The sequence below is a fragment of the Sinohyriopsis cumingii genome, chromosome 10, assembly GCF_028554795.1.
Source record: "Sinohyriopsis cumingii isolate HCF-2022 chromosome 10, ASM2855479v2, whole genome shotgun sequence".
Classification (NCBI taxonomy): domain Eukaryota; kingdom Metazoa; phylum Mollusca; class Bivalvia; order Unionida; family Unionidae; genus Sinohyriopsis; species Sinohyriopsis cumingii.
In genome coordinates this window covers 20,311,447-20,336,319 of record NC_142970.1, presented here as the reverse complement: position 1 = coordinate 20,336,319, position 24,873 = coordinate 20,311,447, and positions in this window count along the sequence as shown.

Here is a 24,873-nt window from a genome sequence, read left to right as displayed (position 1 = left end):
CTCAGGTAAATGGGGTAGAACGGCGTGTTGATTGGCTTCCGTATTGAAAAAGTGTGGAAAGTACCCTTTAGCCATTTCTGTCATTCCAAACGTTTTAGGCATTCGACTCAAAGGCATGGCCAAGTAACTCATCGAATCTTTAAACTGTACTTGTCCCACATGCATGAAAATGATTTTGGCTCCGTTCAAAGTCACTTTAGGACGCTCGGTGCCTTGTTCCGTATAGTATCTGAGAAGAAACTGTCCATCGTATCCGGAGAAATTGTGAGCCATCACCGTGGCATGACGATGACAATCTCCGTAACGTTCGATGTCCTCTTGGCTCCACGTCTTGTCGATGGGGTCTAAGACCCATTGGGCAAAATCGGCTAACGTGTTCGGTCCCCGAAAGATTTTTTCACGCCCTCCGGGAATCTTACTGCAGTGAGGGCAATGACTGAAAATAGGTTCTTGAATGCACTTCTCGCACGCTCGATGAGCCACGCAGAAATTAGGAATGTGAATGCCGGTCTCTTGCATGCATTCGAAATCGAAAAAGATGAAATTGCCTTTCTTCTTGTGACCGTCCTCTTTCTCTGGTGGAGGTTGGTATTTTTGCACGTAGCATTGGTGTTCCAAGTCCACGATGTGGTGACAAATGTGACATTTTTTCTTTCCTCGACATTCGTGTGCCTTGGTACTATTGGTACGTATGCCTTGTCCACACGTAGGGCACAATCTCAGGAGTTGACAAGCACATTTCTTCTGTGAACCTTGCGTCTTCAAATGTTGTTGGTAACAGGTAGGGCTGACAAACGTGCGCAGACAAGTTGAACAAGGCACTGGTCCTTCGCTCAGACAGGGTGGAGAGGCCAAACATCCTGGGCATTTCATTCCACAATGTTTGTGTTGCTCTCGATTGTTATAACCATAATCACATTTCTCACAATAATAAACATATCCCAGGAATCCGGTGATATTGGTAATGGTATCGAAATGTTCATCGTGATAATAAACATGAATGTATTTTCCGTCCTTAAAATCTTGACCTCGAAACAACAGAGGCCCGCGCATTTCTTGAGGGTGCACTTTCAAGGTGTATCGTGGAGCTAGGGCATCTTGCGATTTTTGCATCTCAGGAATGCCACAGGGTGTGTCTTTGGACAGGCCAGCTTGTTGCAACAGGAGTTCTGCTTCGTTTCGTTGTTTGGCTCGGTCCGATTGTCGAATAGTTTTCCAGGCTCTTTTCCATTCTGCCGTGTCGTTCTTGTTGGCATAGGTTCGTCCCACCACGATGGCTCGAGCTAAACACATCTGGTCTTGAGGGTTGTTAATTCGGACGAGACTTGTTTTGGTGTTGCGAAGGTCGTCCACCAATAAGATCTTTTTGCGTCCAGTCCCTTGAGGAGGAGAGACGTGGGTCATGTCCAGTGTGGCTTTACCATCGGTGATGTCAAACTGATCATTAGATTGTTGTACGTGTTTAATCTTGTCCATGACTTTGGAAGCGGTCAATTCTGCAGGGGTGCTAAACTCGATCCAAACAGGGGATTTCAAACCGTCGTGTTGTATGGAAAGTCTCAAGCGATCGTCTTCTTTGGGTTGACATTGTCGCTTGAGTGAAGTGAGCAAAGAATCCCACACCCCAGTGATGAACACTTCTGCTTTCTCTAACGGCACTTCAGCCTTGAAATCTTTAAACTTCACTGTGTATTTGTAAGCAGTGGTTCTAAATTTTCTAGAGGAACGCTTTTCGGTCTCTCGAATGGAATAGTATTTTTCAGGGTTGACTAAGGGTGGTGAACTTGGTTTAGAGGGTTCGGATTCTGGTTCACTCATGTCCTCTTCAAAATCACTGGCATGAATTTGTGCCAAGATTTCAGCCCTGGTACGAGGCGATAGATCACGTTTCTGCCTCTTACTTTCTTCTTCTTCTTTCTTCTCGAATCAATAGGATCGTTTCATCTTGAATGCAAAACGTCAAATGACTCAAGTTTAAACACCATAGACTAATTTATAGTCATGACATACCAGCGTATATAAAAGGGTGTGTGTCTTGTCCTTTTCACTATTCATTTCACTCTCAAGTCGAGCACAACGATGGAAGAGACTAGCCAAATCGAACGTTTCGTCAGAGCTTTGCGAGGGGTCATTAGAAAATTCTCTTCAGACCAGCCCACGGACTACTTTCCTTCCTTTCGAGATAAAAGTCAAGATACTTGCTATATCTGTCAGAAGAAAGGGCATTGGTCTTCAGAGTGTCCAGACCGTCAAAAAAGAAAACAAACAGGGACTAAAAAAGACAAAAGTAAAGATACCTGTTATTATTGTCAAGAAAAAGGACATTGGTCTCCAGATTGCCCAAAAAAGAAACAACAGGAGTCAGAAGAAAAGAGGAATTCTTCAGAAGAAGAGAGGGATTCTTCAGAGGAAGAGAGGGATTCTTCAGAGGAAGAGAAGGATTCTTCTGAGGAAGAAAGAAGACAATTCTATTTACAAGAGGCAAAGAAAAAGAAACAGGAGAAGAAAAGAAGAAGGGAAGAAAGTGAGGAGGAAGAAGACAAAAAGACGGTGAAGAAATTCAAAAAACAGAGAGACTAAACAAAGAGAAAGAAGAAGCCAATGAACTTTATATTAGAGTGTTCTGTTGTGAATTGTGAATTGGATTGTAACAATGGATAAAAGAATAAATTAATGATATAAGGTAAGTGTCTTTGAGTTATTATTTTAAAATAAGAACGTACACTCACGCACTCATACAAAGACACGTACTATAGGGGGGTAAAATGGGTTGGGTTTTTTTTTTTTGAGTTATTGGCAAATTGAAAGGCTATCTCTTTTCGAGAAATGTGGGTGGCCCTGAAAAGGGCTTTTTTTTCTTTTTGGTGTAGGGGTGAGTTCAAGCAATCAACTTTAACTGCCTTAAGCCTTTGCCACGGCCAAGGCCTACTTCTGGACTGCGTAATGTTGATGATGATGATTGGGTTGAAATCACTAAGGGTGGTACGGTAGGCTTAGTCACAGGGTTAACGTGTTTAGCTCGGGTAGGTCGTATTCTCTTCGGTCGTAATAAAGAAGTCTGATACATTTGTTTCAGACTTCTTAACTCCGCTAAAATGTCCAACAGTACCGTGACCGTTTGATTTTCACCCTCTTGTTTCTTTGCTGCTACTTCTTCTTGCTGTTGTTGCTGTTGTTTTTTTTCTTACCTCTTCTTCTTGCTGCTGTTGCTGTAGGAGAAAAGCTTGTTCCGCTTCCTTTTGTCGTTGTATTAATTTCTCCAATTCTTCTTTCTGTCTCTGTCTAAAATTCTCCACTTGCGGTAATGAAGAAGGTAACGAAGGTTCCGGAACAAATTCTTGCGAGGTAAGAAAATCCACAAAATCCCAATTCACCTCTTCTGAAAGTAAGTCCGGGTTCCCTTGGGCAGTCTCCCCTGCTGGTACACCCCAATGGATTGTTTTCTGAGTTTCCGTCATGTTGAATCACTGTCGCATAGATTGACTGCACACAAGCGCTAGCGAATCTATATAGACCACTTGACGTCACAGACTGCTCTCTTCGGATTGGATGCGGGCTGACTGAATTTTGTAACGCGTGTTTGGATTGGTCAACAAACTCAATCCGTTTCAATCCTTCCTCTACCTATAAATAAGCGCAGTTCACTGTATTGATTCACCTGTTCTCGTCGCTTCAAGATGTGGACCACAGTCGAATCATCCACCCTTGTGTCTTCCATGATGTTTTGGACGGACATGCTCATGTATGTCCGGTCCAAGTGGACCGTTGTCGACAAGTCAGACACCAGTCTGTGGATACGAAGAGTATACGTAGAAAGACAATGTTGCCTCAAGAGGACACTGATTAATGGCCCTCGAGTAAGACGCAGCTTGAGGACAAGAAGATGCCACAGATGCCCTTTATGTTAATGGATACATTAACATAAACCCAAAGGCCCTTCTCAGGGCCACCCATATTTCTCGAAAAGAGAATGACTTTTCAATTGCCTACCCCTTTTCTTAAAAATTTTTTTAAAAAAAAAAAAAAACATCCCATGTTCAATTCCTCTTGTTCCTAAATAGACCCACACTTTATTCCCCCATGTTGAATTCTCCTTGAGGCTAGAGTGACCCAAGACTTTTTTCCCCATGTTCAATTCCCCTTTAGGCTAGAGTGACCCAAGACTTTTTTCCCATGTTCAATTCCCCTTGAGGCTAGAGTGACCCAGGGTTTTTTCCCCATGTTAAATTTCCATTGAGTCTAGAGTGACCCAGGGGGTCCTGTAATTCTAATTCCCATTGAGGCTAGGGTGACCCCATTCACTACTGGTGTCATACTACATACAGTTCAGAAGGGTGGTGGTGTCTAGTGTCATACTAAATACAGTAGAGAAAGTTGCTATTGTCTGCTGTCATACTAAATACAGTTTAGAAGGGTGGTGTTGTCTGCTGTCAAACTTAATACAGTTCAGAAGGATAGTGGTGGCTGGTGTCATACTGAATACAGTTCAGGAGGGTGGTGGTGTCTGCTGTCATATTAAATACAGTACAGAAGGGTGGTGTTGTCTGCTGTCATTCCAAATACAGTTCAGAAGGGTGGCGGTGGCTGGTGTCATACTAAATACAGTTCAGAATGGTGGATGTGTCTGGTGTCATACTGAATACAGTTCAGCAAGGTGGTGGTGGCTGGTGTCATACTGAATACAGTTCGGAAGGGTGGAGGTGTCTGGTGTCATACTAAATACAGTTCAGCAAGGTGTCTGGTGTCATACTAAATACAGTTCAGCAAGGTGGATGTGTCTGGTGTCATACTAAATACAGTTCAGAAGGGTGTTGTTGTCTGGTGTCATACTAAATACAGTTCAGTAGGGTGGTGGTGGATGGTGCCATACTAAATACAGTTCAGGAGGGTGGTGGCTGGTGTCATACTAAATACAGTTCAGCAAGGTGATGGTGGCTGGTGTCATACTAAATACAGTTAAGGGGCCTGTTCATATTTTAAAAATATATCCTTTTCGATATATACTAAGACAAGGACTAACATACATGCCAAATAAAGAATATAAATCCCTTTTAGAGTTATACTTCAGACAAGGACTAACATATGTTCCAAGTAAATAACATAAATCCCTTTTAGAGTAGCAGCAGAGAGGGTGAACAGACCATAGAATTCCGACAAAACAAATAAAACAAACAAATAAATCATCTCGTAGAAAGGTCCAGATTTTAAAAATGAACTTTCCTTGAGATGTTTATTTTTGCAATGACCGATTGTACTAATAAAACCTCAGTTTGAAATAGTAGCTGAAAAAATAAAGTACTCTACGTGTTTATTTATTTCTTGTTTATTTTTTTGACGACTAACGTTGGTAGGTACCCTCTCTGCTGCTATTAATTTACCACCATACCAAGTTTGATGAATATTTTTCAACGCGTTCTCGCTGTCGTTTTTCCTCATCTGTTTCATCTTCATCTGAATCTTCGGAATTTGTTCTATGTTTCAAGTAATATTCAAGTTCTGATGGTGGTTTTTCTATTTTGGGATTTATGTTTTTTCTTTTTCTGTAATAGTTCATCAAACTTCTGTATTGATCTCCACCGCAATTTTTGCAAATCTGATATAATCCTCTAACACCGTTGTTACAACCAACACATCTTTGTGGACCAGCATGAGGATTTTTCTTTATAAGATAATTATGTTTCTTGCAATATTCTCCACGGCATCTTTTGTTGCATTTATCTGTTGTTCCTTGACGCAGCCACGCACAGTTGTTCATTATATTAATGATATCTATTTAATTAAATTTAATTTTATCATCACCACTGTTACCCAAATATTTTATCAATACCCACACGATATCTTGTTCTTGGATCATGTAAATTTATTGTTATAAATCCATGCGGGGTAGCTTGCGCTCGTGAGAAGAAATTTTTGAATTTAATTATATCCATGTCACCACCACACCAAGTTTGATGAATATTTCGCAACGTGTGTGTGTCTACGCCATTAAACACAACTAAAATGTTGCAGTTGTCTCTGATCACTTTTGGTATTTGTGTATATCGTTGAGTAACATAGATCACGTCTGTATTTTTGTGTCTCCCTCGGGAAAATATTCTGGCTGGATTTGATTGTTTATCTAGCATCATATCGTCGTATACAACTAAATTATTAATAAATCCGTCTATGGAATCTACGGATGGTGCTTCATCAATATCGGTTATAAACTCTATAACATCATTATCTTCATCCAGTAATCGCGCGTTTTCATTGAAATCTTTAAGTACATCATAACATCGTTGATCATCAACGGATGGTGCTACTAAATACAACTTATCCCATTTCAACCATCTCATTATCAGATTAAGTAATAATTGCGTCTTACCCGATCCAGATGGTCCTATGATAATCATTCTGATGGAGTTCGGTAGCGCAGGATGATGCTTAACTGGCTCTCGTTGCCGAGTTGCTGAGAAATCAATTATATCCATATATGTTATAACATGAATTTATATTGTTTACGCTGTAGAGTTAAAACTCCAACTATTGATTTAGCTACAGTTACAACAAAAAATAAAAAATAGCGTACGGTGGAAAATGTTCTGTATGCTGTAGAAAGAAATTTTCGTTTTTACCTAATAAGCGGGGGGGGGGGGATATTGCTAATTTGATGTCAAAGTTTCCAGGTGCTCCATGGGCTAAATACAGCGGAGAAAAACATCTACCAGGATATAATTATTGCGGTCCTGGTACCAGACTTGATATCAGGCTCGATAATCAAGATCAACCAAAACCAGGCGAGGAACCAATAAATGCTATTGATCGAGCTTGTCATGCTCATGATGTAGCTTATAAAAGTAAAAATCTACAAGATAGGCATATTGCAGATGTAAAATTAATTCATTCATTAAATTCTATAAAAAATAAAAACATTAGAGAATCATTAGCTAATTGGTTAGTAAGATCCTCGATGAAAGGTAAATTAGCGATTGGGGCTGGTAATTAATAATGGAACCAATTTATTATTCACCGAGAGGATACTGGAGAGGCAAAGCAGCAATTGGTAAACTCGCTGATGCAGCATCGGTTAAACATTCTACTGCTAAAACGTGGTTATCTAAACAAGCAATATGGCAAATTTATCTACCACGTCCTAAACAAATTCAGTACTCGTATTTCGATGTCAGTGTTCCTAATGAAGTTCATCAAGCTGATATTCTGTTTTTACCGCATGATACTGTGCGTGGAAAAACGTACAAGTACGCGCTAACCGTAGTTGATGTTGCAAGTAGATATAAAGAAGCAGAGCCGCTATCGGCGAAAACATCATCTGAAGTAGCCGATGCGTTTGAACGAATTTATCAACGAGGACTTGGACCACAAGGTGGTCTACGATGGCCACAGCTACTACAGGTTGATCCTGGCAAGGAATTTCTTGGTCCAGTATCATCGTTGATGAAACAACATAATACCAAAATACGACGAGGTCATACTGCAATTCACCGTGATCAGGCAATTGTTGAGCGATTTAATCGAACACTTGCTGAACGGTTATTTGGATATCAATACGCGAGGGAATTTATTCAGGATAAAAGATCTCGTGAATGGGTTGCAAGATTACCAAACGTGATAGCTGCATTAAATAATGAGATCACACGAACAACCAACATGAAACCCATTAGCGCGGTCACAAAAAAAAATATACCAACACAACGGAAAGATGCTGGAAACCAAAAAATATTAGGTGATGTCACAGTCAGATATTTATATGAGCCTGGTGAACTTGAAGGTGGTAGCGCGAGAGCAACTGATCCTATTTGGAGTGTTACCACACACAAAATATCTACCGTGACAAGATCCACTGGAAGAAATGTAGGCGTTTCCAGACCTGCAATCTACAGATTAGATTCTGCTGCTCCTCAACGTGGATTTACGCGTGAACAACTACAAATAATTCCCGCGGATACACAACTACCGCCGCGATCACTTCGGTGATTTCGATCACTTAACTAGCGCCAAGGGTGCCAGCACCCCGACGTCGATTACACTCAAGACAGGTTAACATGGTATTTTCTCGTGTATGACCGCGACTATTATCTTTTCTATCTACGGTAAATTGTCTTGAATCATTACTCGAATACCGCCATAACATTATACAATTACAACTGGTGCAATGATTGTTCTGCTGCTGTTTTAGCTCAATAATAAATTCAACATCAAGATCAAAGTCACGTTTATTTTTTTTGTCAGATTGTTTGTATCCTATTAATTTTTTTCTTATTATATCATCATCGATGATGTTAAATTTATCAACGATTTCAGGAATTATGATTCTACGTAATTGAGATATATTTCTGACCCTCGATACCGCCAAATAAACTAAATTTGACCACTCGATGCGATCGTCTACAATCCAGACTCGTGTGTCAGAAATAGTTAATCCCTGTGACGAGTGGATCGTCATGGCGTATCCCAACACCCATGGAGATTTGTCAGCGCGTAATGCATCTTCGACCACACTGATATCAACGGCGACAATATCATTTAATACGAGATTCTGTTTCCTTGACTCTGTCAAGGGTCCTGGAATATCAACATTAATATTCTGTTTTCGTATATCTGATGGTCTATAACATAACGGAACGGGTAGTTCTGAATATTGTTCTTTATGCAGTTGAAATAACTGTTGTTGTAAAGCGTCTCTAATTATTTTTCTACTTGCTACGATCAAATCGTTGGGTCTCCAAGAGTTCAAAAAATCACTCATTGATGTCTCTGAGATCACTCCACGTATTATTTCACACTGAATTTTGTTTGATTGTAATCTGATTAATTTTTTAAACTCCTTCAAATTTGCATCAAGAGCTCTATGATCATCATCTATTTCTTCGTAATAATCAACGAAATGTTTTAACCAATCATGTGGAGATGGTCCAACAAAAGGCGGCGGTTGACCATGATCGCCACACATTATTATGGCGGTATTTTTCGTCAACAACCAATCAAGAAACATTTTTAATGTATCCAATGACACCGTGCATATCTCATCCCAAATAATTATTTTAGGTATATATTTTTCTCCCATCCGTTCAGGAGTCCATGTATCCCGCGCCATCGGAAGAAACTATGATACGTACACGATTGTACTTGCCGCTGTTTCATCTCACGTGCAAGTCTATGTGTGGGTGTCAGCACGATTATATCTGAATTTCTAAAAACATTAATCGTTCGAGTTGTTTTGCCGCATCCACCAGGTCCATTGAGATATACTGTTTTATATCTGGTTATTGGATCACTCAACGATGGTGCCTTTGACATTTCTGATATTTTATTACCCTCACGATAAAAATCTCTCACTGGAACATCTGCTGATTCTGTGTAATTGTGTAATAGTTCCTTTTTTATTCTCCACGAACCCCATCGTTCATCATTACTTGTAAATTTCATAACAGATTCTAAATATTTACTTGAAATATAAAACGAGTCCGTTGCGACTCTGACTGCGGTCTCAGGAAATCTATTAATCATCGATAATAAATTTATAGAAACATAAGCCAACATGGAAGATCTTAGATGAGTATATTGCGGGGATACGTCATTTATGTAACTAACGATCGTACCTAATTTTGTTCCGTCGGATAAATAAACACTCTCTCGATTTACAAATGTATTTTTCGCCGTTGTATCAGCGATTATAAAATCGTACTCGGCATCATCTAAAATTAATCGTGCGTGATGTCTTTTATAATCATATGCACCACCTTGAGTAAATTTACCTATAATTTTTCTACCGAGATCTTTTGCGGTTTTGAGTTTATTAGGAATATCATCTTCGGAAACATCCTTAAACTCGCTGATAACTTCAGAATCTGACATGGGCAACCAAACTTTGGTCTGTGCATGATATGATATAATTGCCTCACTGACCACCAACGATGTCAGTATCGCACAATCTAGCATATATCGCAACAAAACTATAGGTGCCCAACGTTTTTCACAAAAATGTCTGCCAAACCAAACATAACAAATCTTGTGAAGATTTTCGTTAAACTCGAACGACTCAATACAGGCGAATCCAGTCAGATCAAAATCAGGTAATGGTCCATTAATTGCCACTCGCGTCATCTCGTTTGTAGGGTGACCAAATCTTTCAAAGTACACAGAACAATCTCCGTATCCCAGAAAACTTCCTGGATAACATGCAACCATATCAACCGAAATAACATCATTGTAATTGTATTTGGTATTCCATAATCCGCCATGTCCATATTCGACGCAACTTGCGCGTACGTCCTCGAGTAAATCAAATCGTGTTGGTTTCCATGAATTTCGTTCTCTAGCGAAATGAGCCGCAACAGATGGAACGGTAAAACAATTAGTTAGTAATTTGTCAGTATTTTCCGCGTGCTTGCACTGTAAAAACGTCGCAAGATTTTTCATCTCGTCATGGAGGGATTCTGTGCGATATATTTCACCGTTCGGTTTGACAAACTGATCAAATTCACCCTCTTCATTACTTTTAAATAACCATACCGATACAGGATCGGTTTTACTTATTTCGTTGATAAAATCAAACATGCTCATATCTGTGGGGTAAAATCTAACAGTTCGATCACGTGGAAATATTGTTACCGCGTTAGTCCATGCGTGCGCGTTATGATCGATAATATTTATTGGAGCTCCTTTCGATTTATATTTCGACTGGTACAGTACTTCTCCCGTTATTGTCGCCACAGTTATTGGAAATTTTAATATTTTTCCTAACCCAGCAACATCTTTTATTGTAGCACCGGTGTCCTTAACTGAATCAGCCCACGAGTTTATTTTTTCACGCCTTAAATCAGTTAATCCATTTCCACGCATCGCGTTTGTAAAGTGTTCTATTACTCGTTCAGCTACACAATTTAACCTTGAAAATTTCATCGGCGCTAGTTTATCAACGTTGGGTTTTTTATTTATCTCATAAATTCCATAAATAACTGCTGTTACAGGATACGCTCGCTCATAATACGGTTTATCAATACCAGTCAATAGACCCGGTCTGGAATTTTTACTTAATATGATAGTTTTATTATTGCCAAGGACAGGATCATATTTGTCACGGATAATCCAACTATCTGTTTCTGTTAATACAATAAATTTTACTCTGAAGAAATATTTTTGATTGCCCTCGTATTCAGCGATGTAGTTAATGATAGTTGCCGCTCGCTTGTCGTTCATTGTGGCGTCCGTGACAAAGTCAGTGTTGCGTATAATCTTGAACGTTGACCATGTATGAGATGCACCATCCGTGTAAAATTCTTTCTTAGCGTCGTGAATTTTCGAGATCAAACTTTTATTTTTCGGATCAACCAGATCTCGTACTGGCAAGTCAGAAGATAATCTGTCAAGGTTGAATTTATGCTTAACAGGCCTAGTTTGGGATAATCTCTCAAACTCGTTCATATAATTAAAACAAATATTTAAATAAAGAAAATTATATATATATACAATGTCCCAATGTAGATGGTTGATGATCGGCTCAGTAAATCGATGCAACAAATCCTGTAGAAAGGAATTTTGTTGGATGCACTCACAAAACATACGACGAGGAAGTCTAGGACCAATACCATGTCTACGGTGTGGTATTGGAGTGCGAGGAAAGACAGAATTATGTGGGAAGTGCGGCGGGAAACGGTTCAGAGAGCTCAAAAGATATTATGACAAAAAAAATAATAGCGGTGAAAACGCTATAAAATCCGTGGAGGATTATATATCAAGATTTCAGACAAACAATGATTTAAACATATAATATTACTATAATGGAGCAAAATATATTTGTCCCACATCCTGTCATAACAAACTATGAATCAAATATTAATGGTATCATCAGACACTGCAAGTTGAAGAGACCAGTTGGTTGTATTAATAATGTTGGTTATCTTAGATTTACAGTTGGGAAGAAACATTATCTATGTCATAGATTTACGTACGAGTGTCACAAGGGTTCGATCAAAGACGGTCTTGTTATTGATCATATTGACGGGGACACTCAAAACAATAATTTATCCAACCTTCGTGTTGTCACATACAGCGAGAATAATACACGTGGAAATACAGGAAGATATAAGACAATCGGAAAGAGGGGGGTAATTTCTACAAACATAGAAACCGGTAAAGAAATTATGTTTCAGTCTATGAACGCGGCTGCGACATATTTTGATATTAACTCGCGTTCAGTACAAAAAGTAGCAGATAATATAACCAGATCTGCTCTCTCGAAAAAATATAAGCAGAAAATTACATTTCAGTATCAATAACTATCATCACCACATTATTAACTATCATCACCACATTATTAACTATCATCACCACATTATTAACTATCATCACCACATTGAATTAATTTTTTAATTTATGTCACAGTAGGTCCTCCATACACTACTGAATTTTTGATTACATAAGGGGAGATTACTTTGTAATATATAGTTTTCTTCGTAGATGGTTGGTTTTTTATGATCGTAATTAGTCAGTTTAACTAATTACATCGTAACTAATTACATCGTAACTAATTACTCGTAGAAGTATTATTTATGTTTTTTAAATATTTCCCCATCATACAACACATGATAATGTTATTGATCCGTAGGAAGCTGTGTGTGAAACAGAAACCGTTGCTCATTGTAATTGACCTGCAGTTGTGCATTAATGCCACTGTTATTATTGATTTTCGGTCTACTTAGGAAACCCGCTACAAATACAGAAACTATTATTCAGAAACTGTTATTATTGATTCTCAGTCTACTTAGGAACCCGCTACAAATACAGAAACTATTATTCAGAAACTGTTATAAATACAGAAACTGTTATTATTCAGAAACCGCTACAAATACAGAAACCGTTATTATTCAGAAACCGCTGTTTACGTAAATATTGGTTCCTTAGCTATATAGCTAGCTATATATTAACTTCCGAAACATATGTTCGTAACAATGTTTGATAGCTCGATCAGTATGGCATTGGACTGTGACGCTCGCGGTCCAGGATCGAATCCCCATGGCTGACAATTTGTCGGTGGTGCGCATAATTGCGATTTTTATAATAGTGGGGGGAACCGCAAACCCCCCCCCCCCCGCTCAGCAAATTCACAACCACAATATTGACTTGTGGTTGATACATATTTTCGTATCACCCACTGGATTAATTATTGTGGGTGTGATTTTGCTGAGCGTACATGTTTGTACTGTCCTTAGTTAGTGCCGTTTCATTCATAATCTGAGCTCGCTAATACACTCGATAGGGGCTCTTCATTCATTGTATATAACCATTTCATTGTATATAACCATTTCATTGTATATATGTTATATGTATGTCCGATAAACTTGGTAGATTGCGGTGGCAAGCTACGAGTTTAATGAGGACTGTGCTGTCCTTGTGCTGTCCTTAGTTAGTGCCGTTTCATTCATAATCTGAGCTCGCTAATACACTCGATAGGGGCTCTTCATTCATTGTATATATGTTATATGTATGTCCGATAAACTTGGTAGATTGCGGTGGCAAGCTACGAGTTTAATGAGGACTGTGCTGTCCTTGTGCTGTCCTTAGTTAGTTATATGTTATGTGTATATCCTCTAAACTTGGTAGATTGCGGTGGCAAGCTACGAGTTTAATGAGGGTTGTGCCGTCCTCCCTCTTGGGCCTCTAGACCGTTGTTTGGCGGGTTAGGGGCTCTCGTAGAGGGAATATTTGCCTAATGAACTTGGTAGATTGCGGTGGGAAGCTATGAGTTCTTGGTTGTGCTGTCCCTGAAACATCCCGACGAACTCGCTAAACACTCGATAGGTGTTCTAGGGATATTTTTTTTATTTTAAAGATTTATATATTATATAATGAACCATGAAAATATCAATGATGTAATTGTCGCTATTAAAAAATTAAAAAAAGATGGAATTAATATATCTGATGAACTTAATCCTGAAAAAATAGTTTCTGACTTTGAGATTTTACAAGAACGTAAAACCATGGGGACACACACACTATCATCTGAATACAGGCTCATGAAACGGATTCAATCGGCAATGTTTCAGTCGCTAGCTACCGTAGAAGATGATCATGTGAAGGAGTTCGTTCCTCTTTCTACCGCCGTAGAAAGAATTAAGTCGTTATTATCCCACGAGTATGAGGCAAAGAAAACGATTAGTACTCGCATAAGACTATTAAGAAAAATTATGTCAGAGAGTAACTTCGTTACTGGTGAAACGATCCAAAGTAGTAATTCCGAAGATGACTGAGATCTTTGATCAGAAATAATATTTCTGAATTTGATGGGTTAGTAATTTGTTTTTTTTTATACTGAAATTTAACAAATTTGTACAAATTTCTTAATTTTGACTACCATTTACCCCATCAAAAGCATAAAATTGTACAAATTTCTTAATTTGAGTACCATTTACCCCATCAAAAACATAAAATTGTACAAATTTCTTAATTTTGACTACCATTTACCCCATCAAAAGCATAAAATTGTACAAATTTCTTAATTTTACAAATTATTTATTTCTGAATTAATTTATTTATTTACTGAATTAATTTTTTTTTTTACTAAAATCAAGAAAAATGCACGAACTACTTGATTTTTGACGGGGTAGTTGGTAGTCAAAATCAGGAAAATTGAGCAATTTCGTTGTATTTTAGTAAAAAAAAAATAAAAATCTCAGTAAAAATAATATTATTAATAAATAAAATTAATTTATAATAAATAAAATTTATTAGGAACATTTTGACAAGGTTAGAACTTTCTTATTTCTGACGAGGTAGTTGGTAGTCAAAATCAAGTAGTTCGTGCATTTTTATGTTTCTGAGGGGTAGTTGGTAGTCAAAATCAAGTAGTTCGTGCATTTTTATGTTTCTGAGGGGGTAGTTGGTAGTCAAAATCAAGTAATTTGTACAATTTCAGTACAAATCAGGAAAATTAATAAATATTATTTTTTTTGTGATAGAAATTTTAATTTTACTTTCATCGACTAGCTTTTTTAGTTGCCTAGGCCGATTAATTTGTACCAAACACAAATTTGTGCCAGTAATAATAAAATATTTTTTTAAGTTGATCGAATTTGATTCTGATCTCTGTTACAAATGTTCTTCTAACTGTTAAGAAATCCTCGCGTGTAAAAACCCTCCACATAAAGATCTACAACAAAAGTCCTTAGACAGAAATCCTTACGACGGAAGTCCTTAGACAGAAATCCTTAAGACGGAAGTCTTTACGACGGAAGTCCTTACGACGGAAGTCTTAGGACAGAAATCCTTAAGATTTCACATACAGATTTATTACAAGCTCTTCTTCACGTATGTCAATCAAGCGATTAAGGTGGTCTGTGAGTTTAAAATTGATTCGTGTTAACATATTATTGTGACACCGCAAATACACGGGATTAGTTGGTTCTTGCACGATTAAATTTCCAGGGGGAACTTGTGGTGTGAACGTGTACAGGATGTATCCTTGTTGAGCCTGATTTGATCTTCCGAGATCTATTTGATAGCTGCCATCGATTACGTCACAAACCAGATTGACCGCGACCGTCGGTGTTATATTAACGATCCGCGGGGATACGTGTCTTCCGCCGCCGTGTGGATCATTATCATATCTGAGAACGGTTGGATATGGTGCTAGTTTTTTCCACGAATCGAGTATTTTAGGAAAAAACTCATCAATGACATCACTGACAGATTTTCTTAATTTATCCGGATTATAATCAGGAAACTTAAACGTTACAATGTCAGCTTCGGGTATTTTGTACTTGGCTGCGAAGGATTTTTTATAATCGCTTGATGACTTAAGAACCATATCTCTAATTCTGTTATAGATAACTTCAGAAGAATTAACTATATAATTTAAAACTTCTATGTACCTAATAATATTATCGCGCGCAGATGTTGAATCAAATAAATACTCTTGAAAACTATCACGTAAATTATTTACTTGTATTTCATGGTCTAAGTTTATTGAAGCAAATATAGAATCAATATTCAAAGCAATAACACGTTCATTAAGATTATACAAAAGAGCTCTAGGATCATATACAGGTGCTCCCCCCCCCCTCCATCCTGGTTTTACTTCTATGTAATCTAGCCATTCTGAATTCATTTTAATATCATGACGAAGACTGGTCTTTGACGTAAAATCACCCCTCGTTGGTTCTGGTGGTCCTTCATGCACCGGGGGAATTTCAGGCCATCCTAGCACGGATCTGATTGAAGATTGATAAATATCAACGGCATAATCAGGCGAGTTTATTTCAACCGTCGAGGACAACGTCGGCTCATGAACGTTTATTGATATTTTTGATTCTTTTCCCGTTATTGATTTTATTCTACGCGCAAATTCCTCACTGATCTCTTCAATCTGGTAACTGCCAGTTGGTATTCCAACAACAACCCAGTCAGGTGTTCCATCGGGTTTGTTCTTGTTAGTAAATACAAGCGAATTATTTGCTGGTGTACCATGAAATGATTTTGATCTGATATTTGGCCAGCTGTAATATACCCGTAATTGTGCTAGTGCTATTTCTTTTACTGGAATTGCAGTAGGAAAATTAACACTAAATTCAGGATTAATTGAACTTACCGAGATCATCGTTATCTTTGGCGGAGTTGTGTTGGTCACGATCTGCTGGAGTAATTCTGTCATTATTGATACTTGTATCTTTAATACCGATACCTTCGTCGTATATTTTGGTCATCATTGAAAATTCGAAATCAGATATAATTCCATCACTGAGACTCGCTGATAACAACGAGGATAATTTCGAGTATGCTACCGTCGCTGTATGTAATTTTATTTTGTAATCGGATAATTTTTCGTTCGTACAAGTACATATTTTTTTTGTGATGATACCAAGCACACCTGCAATAGTTGTTGCTGCTGAAATACAGATAGTTACAGCTACTGGTGCCATCGTTGTCAACGCTGATAATATTACACCGGTTCCAGCAACAACAGCGGATACTGAATAAACAATCACATCAACGATAACCAATCGTCGTCGATATTTTTTTACTTTTACTGTATATTGATCAACTTGATCTTTTAGCGCCGCCTGCCATTCACGCGCTTGATTGTATCTGTATTGTGCACCGTCCATATATATTTTTATACAGTAACCAATTGATGTGCTTCAGCTACAAATTCCAAACACCACCAGTAAGATGTTGCGGTTAATGTCCTATCAGCTGCTTCCAGAATAAATATTTCCTCGGCTCCGATATTTAATATAACAGATACAACCCCGGAAAACCTGTCTGTGGAATGACGCCATGGAAACGTTGTAAATATTTCAAATTTTGCAGCACTAAACACAGACAGCCTGTACACGCCAGTGCTTGTTGCGGTATATTTGATGGTATTATTTTGTTTTGACCATGTTGCAAATCCCGATGATACCGTGCATACGATGTTTGTGATATGCCCGGGAGTTATTTCAGCTGGAATTTTAATTAGATTGGTTTTATTGATAATCTCAGGAATTCCCGCTACGATGTCTAGTTGTGTTCATTTGATCGTGTCTAGGTTACTTTTGATATCAACGAGTTTCATGTCAATGACGGAAGGAGTTCCAAAGAACTTATTTATGGCATCATCGGTTTTCTGAAAATTTCTTCGAAGCCTTGTAAACGCGCCCGTGTGAACATCATACTCGGCCCGTAGCGTGGATAGTTTTCCATCCACGTCGTCGACGTATAGTTTGTTTGCGACGTCGTTGTCAGATTTTGGAGCTGTTACAGCTACTATTTTGTTCCCGTTCATGCTAAGTTCACCTGTCATCGTGTCACCGGTGTTTCTCACGCGATTAGCAACACTTTTTGCAATTTCATCTCTGATGGTTTTAAGTGACATACTTGAATCTCTGATTTTGCCGCTATCAGTAAACACGGGAATATTATCCGTAACTGCACCAAGTACTCGCCGGACTATATCATTCCATTTGATATTGCTGGTTTTTAGTTTACCGTATCGATCTTGAAAAATAACAACTTCATCTGGATCAACTCCAGCCAGGTTCATAATATCAGCGAGGTCATCCTTGGTCGCATACTTTGACAGATCAACGTCGGATTTTATTTTCTTACTAGTAGAAGATCTTCCGTAAATGTCAACCATTATAATAAGATCCGTTGTTTAAAATGCTTTACGCGCAACAAATCGGTTGCTTGTATAATCGTGCACGACTTTATGTGGCGGCCTGGATGATTTTGATATAGCGTCGAGTACATTAATTACTTCACGGCCGCATATTGGCGGATCTGTCATTGTTTGTGTGGGTAGCGTTGAATACCAAACTTTGTAACCAGAGGTTGTTGCATGGAGTGGTGCGACATACTTGATAAATTCAACAGGTGGAGCTAACCCGTACGAATCAAAATAAACAATTCCACGCGGATCAACCGCGTATGATACCCAATGAGTACCCGGTCCGGAACGTTTGTCAAGATTAATAATCCCTGTTTCTAGTTTGTTTGGTTGTTTCGGTAATTGATCTCGCATAAAAACACCTCTAAAGGCGGATATTTTTAATTTTTTAGCAGCATCAAGTAAATCAAAATTTGATGATGGAACGTCTAACGAAATGACCCTGGAAGCCTTAGGCCTCTCCCCCAACGAGATCCCGGTAATCTTAGACCGCGTCCCTTTTTTTTGTATCCCCGCCCTGCTGCTTTCTTTAGTGCCATTCCAGCGGCTGTTCCAACAGCACCTAACGCGGCCGCTTTTGCTACGGCCGGAGCAGCTGCAGCTATTAATGCCGGAATGGCCGCAAGTAGTGGAAATATACCACCCGTTTTAACCATGTCTTTGATGGTGCTCGGGGAGAGATGGAATTGAACTCCAGTTTTTGATTCCAGAGCCTTATTGAAATGTTTAATCTGATTATTTGTCAACGATAATTTGTTTGGACCACCACCAATCTGATCTCGTTTTAGTGATATTTTAGTTCCGCATTTGTTGGCGGTTTTTGATTGAAGCTTTTTTACCTGACCAGGAGTCAGAGTAACATTAACATGACCATACGACATTTTTATATAAAATATATTTTTCTAAATAACACGATTAAAGATTTTCCACCGGTGCATCAACGACCCTCATTCGACCACTGCCACCTTCAAGTAGCATGGCCTTGTCGCTAAGTATGACCGCGATCGCTCTGTAAGGACCATAAACAACTGGTGGACCAGCCGCGATTTCTGGCAGGGCATTAACACGAGCTCGAAAGTGTATATCAACGACAGATTGTTTGGATAAATCAAGATGTTCTAGTGAAAAATAATAAATCGGATATAGACCTGTAAAATCTAGTTGTGATATTTGCAACCCGGTATCTATATTTTGATCACGTCCCATGAATGACATTAAACGATGATATGCGCGCGCTACATGATTTTGTGCATAATTTAGTTGTATATCCTCGGATGGTTCTTGATGTCCATTTATCCGTAAAGAAACTTCACTAACTCCAAGGTTGTCAAATATCATATGTGAACGTTCTTGATTATTCGTCCGAGCATTATCTTGTAGTGCAATAAAAATATGTCGTGGTGCAGAAACACCCTGTTGTGATGCTATATGCCATGTAAATAAACCATTAATATTGCTTTGAGCAGCATCTGTGGTTACTGTTAACCATGATAGCAATGATTTACCGCCTTGATCCATAAAAGATAGTAATTTTTGTTCCTCAGTAATAGATGGAGTCATTACTGGCATCCACAATGAAAGTTTTGATATATTTACTTTACCCTCGGCAACACCAGCACCTCGCCAGATTGCATCATTATCATTACCTTTTCTTACGAGCACAATTGTGTGTTTAGCTCCAAAGATGACTTTTCTAACATTTCTGCAAAATCCAAAGATGTGAGATAATGGAATTGCACACGAAAAATTTCTATCATCTCCCGACAGTGCTGCTCGGCGTGTTGCAAATCCTAAGTTGAAAGTCGCACTAACACTTTTTATAATATCAAAAGCAGCAGCTGGTCTGGCTGCGTGTTCAAAGTCAACTGGCTGTGGATCATCTGCAGTATCTTGTGGTGTCCGTACTTTGGTATACTGAACATGATCAGCGTTGTCAGTAATATCCTTGGCAAACATCATTGTTGGACCGGCTGATCTTGTAAAGTCGTCAGAATATCTCGCCAGACCAATTATTGTTGTAGCAACATCAACATCCTTCTGAACTGATTCAATATTTTTTCCATCAATCATGTATGTGGCGCTATCAAACAACGCCATGATCCCGTTGTTGACAAAACCAACACGCAAATTAGCAGCATATGGCGTATTAGCTACAACATTCGTTACAAGTCTACCTTCTACTTCAATAAACGCTTCAGCGGGCAAGAAATATCTACTTGTATCATGAACCTGTAATTCGATTCTCCCCTGATGATTTGGTTGTCTTGCGTCATAAGAATAAAATTGATAATCACGTACTTGACTCGTACTTAAGGACAGGTGCCTCCATATCAAATGCTGGGTCTGATTCGCGCCTGAACATTTTATTATAGTTACCATTTTTCAAAATGATGATCATCGTCGACGAAGACCGCTCCCTGCTATTAAATTTGCTGTTATATTTTTTTCTGCTTCTTCAGATATCGCCGCTAGTTTTTGATTTGCAGCCTGATTTATTATTTTACTAACATCTGCGGGCATCACCTCAGTACTTGCCAGTTTCACCGGTGGTTGTTGTTTTCGTCGCAATAATCGTGCTAGTCTTTCCTTGATCGCCGAGAACGCCTTACCAGCAACATTGACAATTGCACCAGGAGCTTTATCACGAACAATATCAATAGCCTTCATCGATAATTGTTTTGCGACGGGTGCTACTTTTGGAGCTATCCTCGTGAATAATCCCCGAATGACATCACCAAGTCCATTTCCGTAAATAACACTATAGATTGGTAATCGTGAGTTTACCGCTCTAACCTGTGTGGGTTTACGATGATTATCATGCACAATCATCTTATTTTATTTACCATTTATCTAACAACTAGTCATCAACGAGCTCATCAATAAGTTCTCGGTAAACGCCAATATCCATGATACCACCTTGAAATAGTCGCCGACAAATATCAGCTGCTTCATTGGTTATTTCTGGTGAATTATTTCCGGCACGTTTTCCTCCTATGAGAACCTCTAACCGTGACACGTCATTGATGATATTATCAGGACATAAACCACGTCCTGTTTTAGGTTCATCTTGTGGTGGTGGTTGCATTACCGGAGTAGGTACTTCAGTGGTGTCCGGGGGTGAACCTTCTCGAAATCCATGTGGTGAACCTGTCGGTGTAAATGTCATTTTCGGTGCAGGAATTTTCCTCGAGGAGGGTGATTTAAGTGACTCTTTAGCCTTTTTAATTTCCGACATCAACCTTTGCTGCGGCGAAGAAGATTGTTGTTGTTCTATTTGTCGCAGAGGTGGAGGAAGCTGATACTGGGAGGACTCTCCTTGTTCTAGTTGTTCCCATCTCTCTCTATAAAGTCTTTTTACTTCCTCTTTAAGTCTTTCAAATTCTGGACCTCTAGCTTGTTTTTTGTTGTAATATACGCGATATATCCATTTAATGAAATTATCATCATTTATTTTTTCATAACGGGGTTTTAAAATACTAGATTTATTAGATATACTATTTAATATTGCTTCAGGTAATCTCTCTCTTTCAGTTTTTCTAATTTCCTCAACAACTCCTTCGTTAAATTTTGCAATTAATTCTACGTTTTCTCCTGCTGGTTTGGATTTAGATGCAAGTTTTTTTCTCACATCGGCGACTTCAGTACGAAGTTCTTCAATGCCTTCAAGTATTTCCTCATCAACAGGTGGAGGTTGAGCTGCAGCTATGTCAGTTGGAAGATCTCGTAAAATCTTCTTTGTTTGTTTGGTTCTTCTTGCTATTTTTTCAGCCTGTACCACAGTTTGTTTTGATACCGGAAGAAGATCTTCTTTGATGACAGTTGTAACTTGTTCAGTAGCTGCAGTGACGGGTTTAAATAGTTTTTTAGTGTCTTCTTCAAACTCAACTTTTGATTCTTGCTGCGCTTGCAGATTTTTTCTAAATGAGTCTCTGACAGGAAGAAATTTTTTAATTGTTTCTAATCGTTCTCGTGCTGTTCTTGCAGTATGAGATTCTGGATGTACCATTTTTATTATAACATAATAATTTAATTAATATCAGCAGAAGAGGAGCAGCAGAGAGGGTACCTACCAACGTTAGTCGTCAAAAAAATAAACAAGAAATAAATAAACACGTAGAGTACTTTATTTTTTCAGCTACTATTTCAAACTGAGGTTTTATTAGTACAATCGGTCATTGCAAAAATAAACATCTCAAGGAAAGTTCATTTGTAAAATCTGGACCTTTCTACGAGATGATTTATTTGTTTGTTTTATTTGTTTTGTCGGAATTCTATGGTCTGTTCACCCTCTCTGCTGCTAGAGTGATACTTCAGACAAGGACTAACATACGTGCCAAATAAAGAATATAAATCCCTTTTAGAGTGATACTTCAGACAAGGACTAACATACGTGCCAAATAAATAATGTAAATCCCTTTTAGAGTGATACTTCAGACAAGGACTAACAAATGTGCCAACTAAATAATATAAAGTCCTTTTAGAGTGATACTGTGTCGTTCAGTTATATTCAGTACAAGTATTAATACATTTGCTTCGAGGTACGAAATTTCTTTTTTTAAAGGTTACGTTAGTGAAACTATATTTTACTCGAAGGCACAATGCTACAGGTTAGAAATGTATTATTGTCTATCACTATTAATGCAAGTAACCAAGAAAGCACGGCATTACCTTGTTCAGAGCAGGGTGTTTGCCCGGTCTCCATGACATCAAAACATGCGTGACATAAACCTCTTTAATGTAATCATACAGCATTGTATGGGTAAATAAGTCAATGGAAAATCTAAATGTTATACCTGAAATGTATGATTCATAAACCTTCATAAAGGTTCACATATACTTTTAAAAGGAAGAGGGTGTGAATTGCAACACTTGTTATGGCATGCAAATGTTAAAAAGCCTTTATTACTTCACATAAAAGACTCAGCTAATATCGTAATTCGATCGCACCTTCAATCATCCGTACACAAAAGACATACCCCCTCTGCGAATTTCATAATTCCATCACACCTGCAATCGCGTCAGAAAATCGTAATAGTTTGTATACAAAGGAATGCTAATTACAGTAGGGCATTTCAACTTTCATGTATTTATAAATTCTTATCAAATCCATTATCAATTCACATAAATTTATATCGGATTTATGTTGTAATTAATGTCGTATATCATATGAGATTCCATGGAATCTTGGCACATCAATCGCTAGTGCTCAGATAGTAATGAACATTTTAATTTGCAAACATAAACGAGTCAGTGGGATCAGGCGAATAAGACAAACAAAAGAAAGCATGGCTTACTCTCCTTGATATATGTATAGATTTATATATTTATATATGTATAGATGTATATGTCTATATATGTATAGAGTTATATGTCTATACATAAACGTACACGTCACGTCCTCCTGATTCCCACATCTGTACCTTTCGTCTATGTTGATTTTAACCTTCTAAAGGAAGAAATAAAAACACATGTTTGTGTGCATGTGTTCAAATGAGCGCGAGTTTCTCCAACCCTTAATGGACCTCAGTTTATTTAAGTTCTAAGTTTAGTATACTGGTTTAAGCTTGTAACAGTCAGCTCAAACCTTTTATCTTTGTTCCTTTATATTTTGTGCTTGTACAAATGGCAATGTTTACAGGTGGGATGGTTTTGTCATGGTAGACAACCACGTGGAAAAACGATTTAACAGCCCTTTCAGTGGAACACCCACATCTGGTTGCACACATAAAAAAAATAACTCGTGGGGCCACTAGTTAGCTTTTTTATTTTGGTTTTACCACTATCGGCGCAAAACTGACAAGTACAGTGCGTGACACAAATATGTATCTATATATATCCTCTATTGCACATTTTCACATATACAGATGGAAAATAGAGAATTAAATTTTATTTGCAAGTTACTGAGTCAGTTAAGACGGGAACCTTGAAATGACCAGCATGATTTCCTTTTCACACATTCATTGCAGTTAGTTATAAGTAGACAAAATAAGACGGGGACCATTTGGTGCCCATCATCAGTTCCATTTCATTCATTCATTACACTTATTCATAATCAGTCAAATAAGACGGTTACATGGTAGTGACCAGCATTTGTTCCATTTCATACATTCATGACACTTATTCATAGTTACAGGTACAAGAAGGGAACTGTGTATTGGCCAGCATTTGTTCCATTTCATACATTCATTGTAATTATTTATAAGGACACAAATAAGACGGGGACCATGTAATGACTAGTGATATTTCCTATTCATTCATTCATTACACTTATTCATAATCAGTCAAATAATACGGTTACATTGTAGTGACCAGCATTATTTCCTTTTCATACACTCATTGCACTTATTCATAATGAGATGTACAAGACGGGAACCGTGGTATGAGCAGAATATTCTCTATACAATCCACATTACCGTCATTAATATACAAACCAGTTGAAATTTCAATGCTAGTTTTTGTCTGTCATGGGCAGCGGTGTATACACTTTCTTTTGGGAGGCGACCAAGATTAGGTTTGTGATGTTAACCTTGAAACCCATCAACATCCCAAAAACCACATGGGTAGGAATTTCAGATTATTAAGGTTGATCTAGGCACCCTACTTAAAACACAAAACAAGATCATGGTGGCCTAGGGATCTAAGGCGCTCGCCATTTCAGATTGCTGATTTATCATCCCAGTGCGCATGAGTTCGAGTGTCGGAGTCGTCCATTTTGGTATGTGAGT